The sequence below is a fragment of the Cucurbita maxima genome, unplaced genomic scaffold, assembly GCF_002738345.1.
Source record: "Cucurbita maxima cultivar Rimu unplaced genomic scaffold, Cmax_1.0 Cma_Scf00343, whole genome shotgun sequence".
In the NCBI taxonomy this organism is placed as follows: Eukaryota; Viridiplantae; Streptophyta; class Magnoliopsida; order Cucurbitales; family Cucurbitaceae; genus Cucurbita; species Cucurbita maxima.
In genome coordinates, this window is record NW_019272359.1 from 24,572 (window position 1) to 38,132 (window position 13,561).

The window sequence follows — 13,561 nt, forward strand, 5'->3', positions numbered from 1 at the left end:
AAGTGCAACAGGGTACTACCGGCATCACCATCTGCTAAAGTGCATATGCGAAGAAGCTGTTGGACACAACTGGGCTTGTGGAGAGTAACCCTATAAAGACTCCAATGGAGGGCCCGACTCCAACTAAGGAAGGCCGGCACTATGACGGCAATTAATGCCACCAATTACCGCAACATTGTCAAAAGCCTGCGCTATCTGATAAACACATGTCCTGACCTTGCTTACTTAGTTGGATACGTAAGTAGATTCATGGAAGAACCTAGGGAGGAGCCTCTTGTGGTTGTCAAGCGCATCCTGCACTATGTGGCTGGAACCAGAGGCTGGGGTGTGAGATACTGCACCAGGAGAGGAAAGGAGAAGCTTGAGCTTGTTGGCTACAGCGATAGTGACATGACCGGTGACGTTGATGATCGTAAGAGCACCAGTGGAGTGATTTACTTCCTCTCAGGCAGTGCGATCTACTAGCAATCAACAAAACAAAAGGTAGTTGCTTTGTGATATGAACCAAGAGACATCAATCATACAATATGCTTCAATGAAGATTTGAAGAAAATATTGTTGAAATTATCAAAAGATATTTCAGTTCATGCCACATTGAAGAGAAATGAAGTTTCATGTTTTGAATTTTGGGTGGATTACAATTTAGAGTTATTGTATTTCATTAATGTATTTTAAGACTTTTAATTTACTTTAATTAAGGTCATTTAGTTCATGCCTAGAATTGATTAATTATTTATATATTTTTCAATCTTTCCATTTATTTCTTGATTGTCATTTCCACCCTCCTTGGCCTTTTGACTTTGTTCTCATTTTATTACTAAAGATCATATTTAGATCTTAAAAAAAACAATATAGAATTTTACTTCTTAATATTGTGTTTATAAATAGTTAGGAAGTGAATTTAGTCAAAATCCTTTCTTTCTTTTTTTTTTTAATTCATTTGGCATGTGCAATTCTACTAAAAAATATAATAGTTCCTTATTTGTTTGATTGTTTATTATTTTATTTTTATGTTATTTTACAATTAACTTGTCATGATTGTCCATGCCCAATCCCAATGGACTACCCTTCGATCCGATCTGCCTGCCCTTATTGCACGGTTTAGAGAGCACTTGTGTATGTGATGTCAGCCCAGCCTCGAAAATCAAGCTTTGCCCTGCTTATTCACTCGGACAATGCTCCCCCGTAGCGTAGCGATGAAGAAGATGATCATTTATTTAGTAGGTGAACAGTCGAAGAACCACTCTAACGAAGAATGGAGCTTCTTTGTTTTGAAACATATTCTTTTGCGCAACAAGCTGCTGGGTCAATATCCCTTGCTATTAAATCTGCTCCAGTTATCTCATCTATAGAAGAAGCTGGTATAGAATAGGTCGTCAGGGGTGGGGGCTTTACCGGGGGGACTAACTAGTAAAAGGCCAAGGAGTACTGTCCACACCAGCCCAGCCCCTTAGAATAGTCCCATTTTTCCTCCACGCAGATAAGGGGCTAGCTTGCTACTATAAGAATTGCTTTATCCATATATTAGCTTACCTTCCCAAGTGGCCACACGCTTAACCGCGAAATTCTGATGGGATTCCCAAGTGGCCACACGCTTAACCGCGAAATTCTGATGGCATCCGGTGCATTAGTGCTGGGATGATCGCACCCGACATGCCATGCGCACAAAATCGGATTTAACGCATGCGAGGCCGCATGATCGAAACGGGATGGGCGTGAGCGGGGGAGGTTCTCATTTGTAGAGAAAGGAAGAAAAGAACTCGGAAAAATTGAAAGAAAAAAAGGAGTGCAACACGAGGACTTCCCAAGAGGTCACCCAACTTAGTACTACTCTCGCCCAAGCACGCTTAGCTGCGGAGTTCTGATGAGATTCGGTGCATTAGTGCTGGTATGATCGCACCCGACATGCCATGTGCACAAAATCGGATTTAACGCATGCGGGGCGGCATGATCGAAACGCGATGGGCGTGAGCGGGGGAGGTTCTCATTTGTAGAGAAAGGAAGAAAAGAACTGGGAGAAATTGAAAGAAAAAAAGGGGTGCAACACGAGGACTTCCCAAGTGGTCACCCAACTTAGTACTACTCTCGCCCAAGCACGCTTAACTGCGGAGTTCTGATGGGATCCGGTGCATTAGTGCTGGTATGATCGCACCCGACATGCCATGCGCACAAAATCGGATTTAACGCATGCGGGGCGGCATGATCGAAACGCGATGGGCGTGAGCGGGGGAGGTTCTCATTTGTAGAGAAAGGAAGAAAAGAACTCGGAGAAATTGAAAGAAAAAAAGGGGTGCAACAAGAGGACTTCCCAAGTGGTCACCCAACTTTGTACTACTCTCGCCCAAGCACGCTTAACTGCGAAGTTTTGATGGGATCCGGTGCATTAGTGCTGGTATGATCGCACCAGACATGCCATGCGCACAAAATCGAATTTAACGCATGCGGGGCGGCATGATCGAAACGCGATGGGCGTGAGCGGGGGAGGTTCTCATTTGTAGAGAAAGGAAGAAAAGAACTCGGAGAAATTGAAAGAAAAAAAGGGGTGCAACACGAGGACTTCCTAAGTGGTCACCCAACTTAGTACTACTCTCGCCCAAGCACGCTTAACTGCAGAGTTCTGATGGGATCCGGTGCATTAGTGCTGGTATGATCGCACCCAACATGCCATGCGCACAAAATCAGATTTAACGGGATCCGGTGCATTAGTGCTGGTATGATCGCACCCAACATGCCATGCGCACAAAATCAGATTTAACGCACGCGGGGCGGCATGATCGAAACGCGATGGGTGTGAGCGGGGGAGGTTCTCATTTGTAGAGAAAGGAAGAAAAGAACTCAGAGAAATTGAATGAAAAAAAGGGGTGCAACACGAGGACTTCCCAAGTGGTCACCCAACTTAGTACTACTCTCGCCCAAGCACGCTTAACTTCGGAGTTCTGATAGGATCCGATGCATTAGTGCTGGTATGATCGCACCCGCCCAAGCACGCTTAACTTCGGAGTTCTGATAGGATCCGATGCATTAGTGCTGGTATGATCGCACCCGACATGCCCTACGCACAAAATCGTATTTAACGCATGCGGGGCGGCATGAAAGAAAAAAAGGGGTGCAACACGAGGACTTCCCAAGTGGTCACCCAACTTAGTACTACTCTCGCCCGATCACGCTTAACTGCGAAGTTCTGATGGGATTTGGTGCATTAGTGCTGGTATGATCACACCCGACATGCCATGTGCACAAAATCGGATTTAACGCATGCGGGGTGGCATGATCGAAACGAGATGGACATGAGCGGGGGAGGTTCTCATTTAAGTGGCCTTACTATCGACTCGGTTGAAAGACTTGTCTTATGTATGACGACACGTGCCCAGTGGCCTTGCACGTATCATTTATGCTTTATGTTATATGATGATGTGATGACGTTATATGATGACGTGATGACGATGTATGATGATGTGTCGATGTTGTATGATGATGTGATGATGTAATATGATGACTCGATAATGTTAGATAGTGATGCGATGCTGTTATATGATGATGTGATGTTGTTATATGATGATGTTATGTGATGACGTGATGATGTTAGATGATGATGCGATGTTGTTATATGATGATGTGATGATGTTATTTGATGATGTGATAATGTTATGTGATGACGTGATGACGTTAGGTGATGATGTGATAATGTTATGTGATGGTGTTAGATGATGATGGGATGATGTTATATGATGATGTGATGATGTTATATGATGACTTGATAACGTTAGATAAGGATGTGATGATGTTATATGATGATGTTTTTCATATTGAGCATGTTATATGATGATGAGTGCCATATCGCATCGTGTCGTTAGATCGACATAGGACACAACCCTAAGAGCATGAAAATGATATTAATATAAATATCCACGAGCATGTGTTACCTAGAGTAATAAAGAGATGAGACTAGAGGGTTGTGTCAGAAGAGACATTATGATGGGTTTAGAGGGACCTCATGTATATTGTATGTTCATAAGCATAGGGCTACTTCCCTTTGAGATGACGAGTGCAGACAAGCATAATATGATGATGAGTGCGAATGCGCACAGATGAGGGAGTTCATGAGGCACATGACACTATGGGGTTCCGCTTACCTTCGGACGTTACTACAGATTAGCTTGACTAGAGGGTCTAGGGGGTGTGCAAGCGCCCTAGGGACTCACACTCGCACGTGTGAGTTGTATTTAGGGAAGTACTACACATCCAATTTGTTCGAGACTGGAGGCCACCCCTATGATGTTAGAGATAGGTCCCTAAACCATGATTGCATGTGTTTGCATTTGCATGGCCCCCTATAGTGGGGCCACTTACTGAGTATTCTTTGAAATACTAAGACTGAGTGCCACATCATTTTTCAGGTAAAGGCAAGACGCACTTGTATGGAGGACGGCGACATCGCCAACAAAGACTATGGTATGTGCACAGAGAAGATTCATATTTAAATTTCTAGTTTTAGGTTAGAATAGGTTGTTATGCATTTCATCGTTTTAAATTATTTTTTACTGCTTTTAAGTTCTCTAAATTTCAGTATTTCGTATTTAAATACGTAAGACCATGGCTGTGTTTTCCAGAGAAAAAGTTGTTTTAAGCGTTTTTGAAGTTTACGTTATAAATGATGTTCATGTAAGAGTTATATTTCCGCATTATAGATAAGCATGAGACGTTAGTAGTGACTATGAGTGTGTGAAAATTTAGGGTCGTTACAGAAATGGTGGAAATATACGTTTCATCTTCTTCTTTTGTTTTTCTAAATCTGAACCTTTTTCCATGCTGGTTCTCATGAAAAAAATTTATGGTTCTAGAAACTAGACACAATAAGAGGAGTCTGTGGAAGAAAATTTGAAACAATTTGGATACTAGAAGCTTAAGAACGGAAGTTAGATCTTCATGGAATTATTAAAATGGTTTAGCTTTCGGTTAGAAACTCAATGTCAATCATTTATAGGAATGCTAGTAAATATATTAGATTAAATTTATATCCGTAGCCAAATTAATAGATTAAAAATAGAATGGTCAACAAAATTTGTGAACACTAAACACTAAGATAAGAAATGATTTGGAAACAAGATTTAGTAGAAATTTAGAATATATGAGAACAAAATTAAAATGCAACAAATAGGAAGAAAATAAGATTAAAGAATTAAAAACCACAAACTAAATATAGAGGGAAAAGAAAATACAGAGGGTAAATACATATAGTAGTAAAACCCAAAATAACTTCAATAGTTGTATCTACTTTTTTTTATACAACAGTAACCATGGAAAATAAGATTTTTAATAAAAATATAATTATAGATATATAACATTTCAAGACTTTTAACAATGACCAATGTATATTAGAGAAATAAGTGTGTAGAGTTCAAACTTGAAACTGATGTAATGGGCTTATATAAGTTGACTCGGATTACAAAGGACGGAATCGAACTTTCGTTAAAGATATATTCGTGACAACGACTTAAGCTAGCCAGGTAAGTGACCTTATTCTCAGTATGGTTATATTTGATGTTGACACGTGCCTCGTGGTTCTGCACGTGTCATATATATTGATATGTGTGAATTGTCTGTGGATCGATATGCTTCTTATATGTTATGTATATGTTATAATATTTGAACTGTATGATAATAATTATGGTACGATGTGTTTAATGATATGTTTGAGATAGGATACGAGAAGGATGCACAAAATGAAATGTAACAATAGGAGTAAAATACGTTCATGAAACGTTAAGGTTAGGTTACATACCAGAGTGATATGGATAAGAGAGATTGATGAAAGAATACGATTAGGTTACCGGTAGAAAGGGATAAGTTTGTGATAGATTTATAGAACAATAGCGTTAGGATACGTTCTTGTGATGATATGACTAAGGTATGTTCACATAACGGTATGACTATGATAGGTATAAGAACGATAAGGCTATGATAAGTTAGAGAACATATGACTACGAAGTGTTTACGTTATGACTTGTATATGATATGATACATTGTGATCCAATATGTCATGATATGATATGTATATGATGAAATGTTATGTTAAAAGCATAGAACGTTATGTTAGGTCTCTTAAATTGTGTGTATACAACATGTATGAATGACATGAAATATAACCCTGTTAGAATTATGTATGATTTGAGAACTGAAGAATGAGAAATGATATGATATGAATGATGAACGATATCTGAAACGATATGAAAAATGATATGATATGTACATAATGCTAGCGGGGTTGTATTAAATGATAATGAAAATGGAAAGATGTTGGGACCTCATGCATGATGTGTACTCATGAATTGGGGGATACCCCTATTCCATCACGAGGGTACGGACGCGTACATCCAATGGCAGGACAACGATCGTTATGTTTTTCATAGCGTTGCTATGACGGTTACTAGTTCTAACCGGGTGTTCGGCCTAGGGAGCGTCCCAGTGTATGCTCGCCCGACAAGTAAGGTGGCCCAACGGTGTGCGAACTGACTGGTGAGCCCATACCCGATATGGGTTGTGTGTATAGTATATGGTACACGTCCAAAATTATCCGTTAGAACAGCACCGTAGGAAGACAGATTGAAAGATAGATTTCATCATCTCATTCGCATGTGATTGTTGCATTTAACCTCAATAGTGGATGACATACTGAGTATTTCTTAAAATACTCAAGCCATGTGCTACTATATTTTTTTCAAGTTAAGGCAAGGCATTCCTGTACGACTGACGACGACATCGCAACTCGAGACCATAGTACATGCATAGGATAGTGATATTTATTTTCTTAGACTTAGGCTAGAATAAGATGTTTTTAATTTAACCGCTTATTTATTTTATTTCAGGTCTTTTATTGTGTCGTTTTAAAGATATTTTCAAAACACGTAAGTTCATGGCTGTGTTTTAAGATAAATGATATGTTTTATGGAATTTAAATGAAGTCTTTCCCATCCAATGTTTAGGATATGTATACAATAGCGACCTTAAATTAAGTAGAAAATTTCGGGTCGTTACATGTTAAGTAGCCACCTTAAACTTTTCTTAAGAAATACTTGAAGGAATCACTTAGATTTTTATATGAACACTAAACCAAGTATGATTTAAGAATATATTAAAGAAAAACTCAAAGAACCGTTAGTTAAGACCCTGAACTGGTCATATTACTCGAAATTTAAGTAACGTTAAAATAACCTATTAAAGAAACTTTGCTACCTATGAAATTTTAATGCTGGGAATATTATAGCATGTTGAGTTTATATATGAAATTTGGTGATCATTGGATAAGGATAAGTAGGTAAACCAAGAAATAGTGTAAAATGACCATAATGCCCCCTAAGGTAATTTACGTTTGATGATGTGGTGAAGATTGAAAGCCATTGGAATTAGTTAAGTAGAAAATCCAAGAATTAGAGGTAAAATGACCAAAATTCTCCCAGGACTATTATGATAATTCAAGGTCATACGCCTTTCAAATAACTTGCTACTTTTTATAAGGACTATTTCTAAGAACAAGAAGCTATGTTCAAGAGTTGAAGTTGATTAGAGCACGCTTGGAACCTAAACCAAGATAAAACCTAAGAAACGCCTAAAGAAAACATCTCAAGATTCAAGACCCTTCTAGAACTCTCGATGAATTCATTATGAATGTATGATTTTCTAGAATAATTCAGGCTAGCTATTATAATGGGTTCATATAATTATGAATGGATGAACCCTAAAAACTTACATGGTTAATAACCAAGAACAATATCACACAAGCTCTACAATTACAAAGTAAGAAGAATGCTAGGTACCAATCAAGAATAAGGGACCAAGGTCCTCAGACACAAAAACTCAAGAATGCTAGGTAATACTATAATCACCAAAGTGACACATGAACTCTCACCACGCGGTGATTTCTGAGGCCCAAGTTTTCCTCTTCTAGGTGGGATGCCTTGCACCATGTTTCCTTGCAGGATATCATGTTTGGCCTCACGTTTCCCTCACCTAGATGAGATGCCTTGCACCATGTTATGGGTACCCAAAGATTTGTAGGATGCCATGTTCATATATGTACCGATCACGTGACCATTATGGTCTATCATGGGAAGTAGTCTAGAGCCACGATGGAATAAGAAGAGAGTAAGTTACCTTAGCCAAGAATCTAGAACCTCCTAAGACCTCCCATGGTACAACATGCTCATGACTTAGACTACGCTGCTTGGAACGCATGAAGCCTTAAGCGTAAGTTTTCAAACTATGCCGCTAGGAACACATGAAGCCTTGGGCATATGTTTTAAGACTATATCGAATGACAAGCCCTAAGATGCAGATTCAGACTACGTCGCTTGGAACACATGAAGCATTGGACGTAGGTTAAGACAGTGTCACTCGGAAAGCATGAAGCCTTGGACACATGTTGCCAGGTACATGGCTAGTGCTGTAAATTCTAGGAGGAGTGCCTTGAAGACAGAAACAATAATAGAACAAGAGCCTAGAAAGTACCAAGAACAAGACAAACATCAAGGACTGGAACATGAATCAAGATTCAAGTTCTAAGGATAAGAACCAAGAACCAAGAACCATAGTACTAAGGCCCTTATAGTTGCACAATCGTTGGCCCCGAAGGAGGATGAATTATGAGATCCCACATATATTGGAGAGAGGAGAGAGTGCTAGCGAGGATGCTGAACACTGAAGGAGGGTGGATTGTTAGATCCCACACTCATTGGAGAGGTAACGAAACATTCTTTATAAGGTTGAGAAAACTTCTCCCTAGAAGACACGTTTTAAAAACTTGAGGGGTCCCAAATGGGAAAGCCCAAAGAGAATTAGACTGTTACAAATGGTATCAGAGCAAGACATCGGGCAGTATGCCAGTGAAAATGTTGAGCCCCAAAGATGGGTGGATTGTGAGATCCCACATCGATTGGAGAGAGGAACGAGTGTTAGCGAGGATGTTGGGCCCCGAAGGGGATGAATTGTGAGATCCCATTTCGATTAGAGAGAGGAACAAGTGTCAGCGAGGATGCTAGATTCTGAAAAGGGGATAGATTATGAGATCCCACTTTGATTAGAGAGAGAAACGAGTGCCAGCTAGAACGTGGGGCCCTGAAGGGGGTTGATTGTGAGATCCTACATCGATTGAAGAGAGGAACGAGTGCTAGTGAGGATGCTGGGCCCCAAAGGAGGGTGCATTATGAGATCTCACATTCGTTGGAGATGGAAACAATACATTCTTTATAAGGGTGTGAAAACCTTTTTTTAATAAGGGTGTGAAAACCTTTTCCTATTCTTAGTAGACGCATTTTAAAAACCTTGAGGGGAAGCCCAAAAGGGAAAGCCTAAAAAGGACAATATCTGCTAGCGTTGAGCTTGAACTATTATATATACTAAGTTAATACGAAGGTTAGTCTATGGCCCTCTAATAAGTATATGTAACGACCTGAAATTTAAGGTCGCTACTATATGTTGTACCATAAACATTGAATGCAGAAGAATTTATTTAAATTTCATAAAACATAGCATTTATCTTAAAACACAGCACATGGCTTTAGTATTTAAAGAAATACTCAGTAAGTGACTCCACTATTGGGGTTAAATGCAACAATCACATGCAATGAGATGATAGGACTTATCTTTCATTCCATTCGCTGTCCTAACGAGTAACTCTGGACGTGTACCATATACTCTACACAAAGCCCATACGTGCGAGTATGGACTCACTAGCTAGTTCGCACACCACTGGGCCAATTTCCTTATCCGGTGGGCATACTCTAGGAGCCCCTTATGCCGGACACCTGTTAGAACTAGTAACCGTCACGGCAGCACTATGCAAAGCATAACGATAGTTGTTCTGCCATTGGATGTACGCACCATACCCTCGTGATGGGATAGGGGTATCCCCCAAATGCATGAGCACACATAATGCATGAGGTCCCAAAACTTTTCCATTTTCATTATCCTTTAATACAACCCCGCTAGCATTATGTACATATCATATCATTTTTCATATCGTTTCAGATATCATTCATCATTCATATCATATCATTTCTAATTCTTCAGTTCTCAAATCATACATAATTATAACGGGATTATATTTCATGCCATTTATCGTAATTTCATGTCATTCATATCATGCTGTATACACACAATTTAAGAGACCTAACATAACGTTCTATGCTTTTAACATAACATTTCATCATACACACATCATACCATGGCATATTGCATCACAATCAATGGTGTTAATATAACACATGCGGAAGCAATTTGGATCATAGGCTCTCTAAGTACATCAATTATAGTGAATTAGCTAGCATGTTCAAAAGCATTAAAACTCAATAAGTTTGAATACTAACCTTTTGTCGCTCAAGTTTCTTTTTCCTCACGAACCGGTTTCGAACTACCACTAGTGTCTTCTCCTCTATTCTCCGGCCTTAGAACAGGATTGTGGAATCTGGTGAGTGACTAAACTTGGGAGGGATTTAGTATATATGAAGAGAGAGTTTGTGAGAGGTTTTTCTCAAGGTTTTTTCCCAAGGGAAAACTTCCATGTACCATGATCACTCTATTTCTAGAATCATGTTTGCATGTTCATGCAAATTTGAGATCGCCAAATTTTGACACTCAAAATTCCACTTAAATGTTTGGGATTATGTGGCAAGCATGCAAGTTTGAGTTCACCAAATTTTGACACTCAAAATTCCACTAAAATTTGTGGGGTTTATTTGGCAAACATGCAAGTTTGGTTAAACCAAAATTTGACACCTCAAAATTCCACTAACTCACACATGGATCTTTCCATTAAATGAAGTCAACAGCTTGACTTTCTTCATTTTGATTCAACAATTAATTTGAATAATTAATTTCAAATTAAAGTAATATTAAATGATTAATTAAACTATTTAATTAATATTTAATATTAATTCAAATGTCAATCCCAATCAATTCCGACACATATTTGATTAAGATATTTAAATCTTATTTAAATATATCAGATTCTCTCTTTTTGTTTAATTCGTAAATAAAACAAAAATGCGGTTAAATATATCGTATATATGTAGCGCATATTCTCTAATATGAATTCGAACACTTCGAACTCACTCGTCACACTGTTCTATGGTTTAGTTCGATATGAGCTAGCAAAGGGACCTAATGGACCTATAGATCATGTGCTCCAACGATCCAAGATTAACCGGTTAAACTCATTAACCTTGTTAACCAACATTCGTTAACTACTATGACACTCCACTATAGCCTAATAGTTGCACTCCCCTCACTGTAGATATATTTCTGTCCATTTGATATAACTATGATTAGTAAGTCGATCCTTCACAGGTTGTTCGTAACTAGAGCTGGGTCAATTTACCGTTTTGTCCCTGAAGACATTTTTCAAGACCTGGAGTTAGTGCTTAAGAGAACTACCTCTCTTCTATCCCTAAAAGTCGGTAGGAGCAAATTTCATCTTGCACCCCACGTCCCCAGCCATTCACCCAGTCTTACCCCTGAAATGGGAGGCCTATTGAGTCGGCAAACTCGAGCCACTCTCATCCATGAAAATCTAAGGATAATTCCGAAAAAACAGGAGTTCATGGTTAGCTCAAGATTAAAATTTAATTACTAGGCCATCGAATGAAAAAAAAATCAGTCTCAAGAGTAAACGACATTATAAAATGTGAGTGATTTTCTTCATGGTCCGATCTTATAAAATACTCATTGCATAGGACACCCTCACTCACATGCCTCCACATGTACGATTTAGTGATCACATTGTTTATGTCATATACAAAATTGGGCCGCATCCATAGTGTCCCCATGATAAGGTACTCAGCCTTATCCTCATACTATAGATCATTTTGACTATATACTTGAACTTGATCCACTCTTATGTCTCTACATATAGTTCAAGTAATCATACTATAGTTAGAGTGTTCTTAGTTTATTGGATTTAGATTAATAATCGTAAAGTTCACTTTATTCAATAACAATCTTTACTGAATAAACAACAATAATAACTTTATTAAAAATAGAATATGTTTTTGTTTACATACTGTGATTTTTAGAACATAAAACCCAACAAACTCCCACTTGGACTAAAACTCTAGTGGGGTTTTATAATGTTCAGTAGAGAGAAAGACATAAATACAATAAACTAGGGCATCACATACTCATGCCTTTTCTCCCACTTGCCCTAGATTACATAACTCGTAGTCCTAGACTCACTAGGTGCCCTTCAAACACTTTTGCCGTGAGGGGCTTTGTAAATGGATCAGCAATGTTGTGCTCTGAAGCTATCTGTGTGACGATCGCATCTCTTCATTGCACAATCTCCCTTATGAGATGATATTTGCGCTCAATATGTTTTCCTCGCTCATGGCTTCTTGGTTTTTTTTTAATTTGCAACTGCTCCACTGTTATCACAATAAAGAGTGACGGGAAGATGCATATTTGGAACGACTTCCAAATCTGTTAAGAACTTCCTAGGCCATACAGATTCTTTCGCTGCTTCACAAGCAGCAACATACTAAGCCTCCATGGTGGAATCAACAATGCAACCTTGCTTTATGCTTCTCCATATTATTGCTCCTCCATTCAGAGTGAAGACAGATCCTGATGTCGATTTTCTCGAATCTACATCGGTCTGAAAATCTGAGTCAGTGTACCCTGTAAGGATCAGATCCTTAGCACCGTACATTAGCATATAGGCCCTCGTTCTCCTAAGATACTTGAGGATATTCTTAACGACAGTCCAATGAGCACATCCCGGATTTGACTGATATTTGCTGACAATTCCCACAGCATAGCATATGTCGAGCTGGGTACATAGAATGGCATACATCAGACTACCGACTGCTGATGCATAGGGAATGTGTCTCATATCCTCAACTTCTTGAGGTGTCTTAGAACCTTGTTCCTTCGATAAATGAACTCCATGGCTGAAAGGTAAGAATCCTTTCTTGGAGTCCTGCATCTTATATCGAATCAACATTTTGTCGATGTACGATGCCTGAGACAATGCTGGTGTTTTGTTCTTGCGATTTCGAACAATTTGGATTCCAAGAACAAATTGAGCCTCTCCCATATCTTTCATTTGGAATTGTGTCGCTAGCAAATGCTTAATGTTAGTCAGAAATCCCACATCATTTCTAATGAGTAAGATAGCGTCAATTTACAACCCCAGAAAAGATACTATAGAGTTGACTATCCTTTTATAAACACAAGGTTTGTCAACATTCTGTTTAAAGCCATAAGATTTGATCGCAGTATCAAACTTTATATTCCAGGATCGAGATGCTTGCTTCAACTCATAAATGGATCTTTTAAGCTTGCAAACCCTTTGCTCGTGGTCCTGTTNATGGATTTTAAGCTTGCAAACCCTTTGCTCGTGGTCCTGTTCAATGAACCCCTCTAGTTGAGCCATATATATATACTCTCTTCAAGATTGCTATTTAGAAAGGCTATCTTAACATTCATTTGCCAAATTTCATAATCATAAAATGTGGCAATAGACAAGAGTATTCTAATCGATTTAAGCATAGCAACAGAAGAGAAGGTTTCT

The 13,561-nt window shown here is 38.8% G+C and overlaps 6 non-coding genes across 6 annotated transcripts; all 6 read right to left on the reverse strand.

The window, feature by feature from the left end:
- Nucleotides 1–1,783: 1,783 nt before the first annotated feature.
- LOC111474387 lies at nucleotides 1,784–1,902 on the reverse strand. The gene has a single exon (XR_002715986.1). It is a non-coding gene; the product is annotated as a 5S ribosomal RNA (ribosomal RNA).
- A 133-nt stretch (nucleotides 1,903–2,035) lies between these two features.
- On the reverse strand, nucleotides 2,036–2,154 carry LOC111474383. Its single transcript, XR_002715982.1, has one exon. It is a non-coding gene; the product is annotated as a 5S ribosomal RNA (ribosomal RNA).
- Nucleotides 2,155–2,287: 133 nt separating this feature from the next.
- On the reverse strand, nucleotides 2,288–2,406 carry LOC111474384. Its single transcript, XR_002715983.1, has one exon. It is a non-coding gene; the product is annotated as a 5S ribosomal RNA (ribosomal RNA).
- Nucleotides 2,407–2,539: 133 nt separating this feature from the next.
- LOC111474385 lies at nucleotides 2,540–2,658 on the reverse strand. Its single transcript, XR_002715984.1, has one exon. It is a non-coding gene; the product is annotated as a 5S ribosomal RNA (ribosomal RNA).
- Nucleotides 2,659–2,858: 200 nt separating this feature from the next.
- On the reverse strand, nucleotides 2,859–2,977 carry LOC111474386. The gene has a single exon (XR_002715985.1). It is a non-coding gene; the product is annotated as a 5S ribosomal RNA (ribosomal RNA).
- Nucleotides 2,978–3,103: 126 nt separating this feature from the next.
- On the reverse strand, nucleotides 3,104–3,222 carry LOC111474388. Its single transcript, XR_002715987.1, has one exon. It is a non-coding gene; the product is annotated as a 5S ribosomal RNA (ribosomal RNA).
- Nucleotides 3,223–13,561: the final 10,339 nt, after the last annotated feature.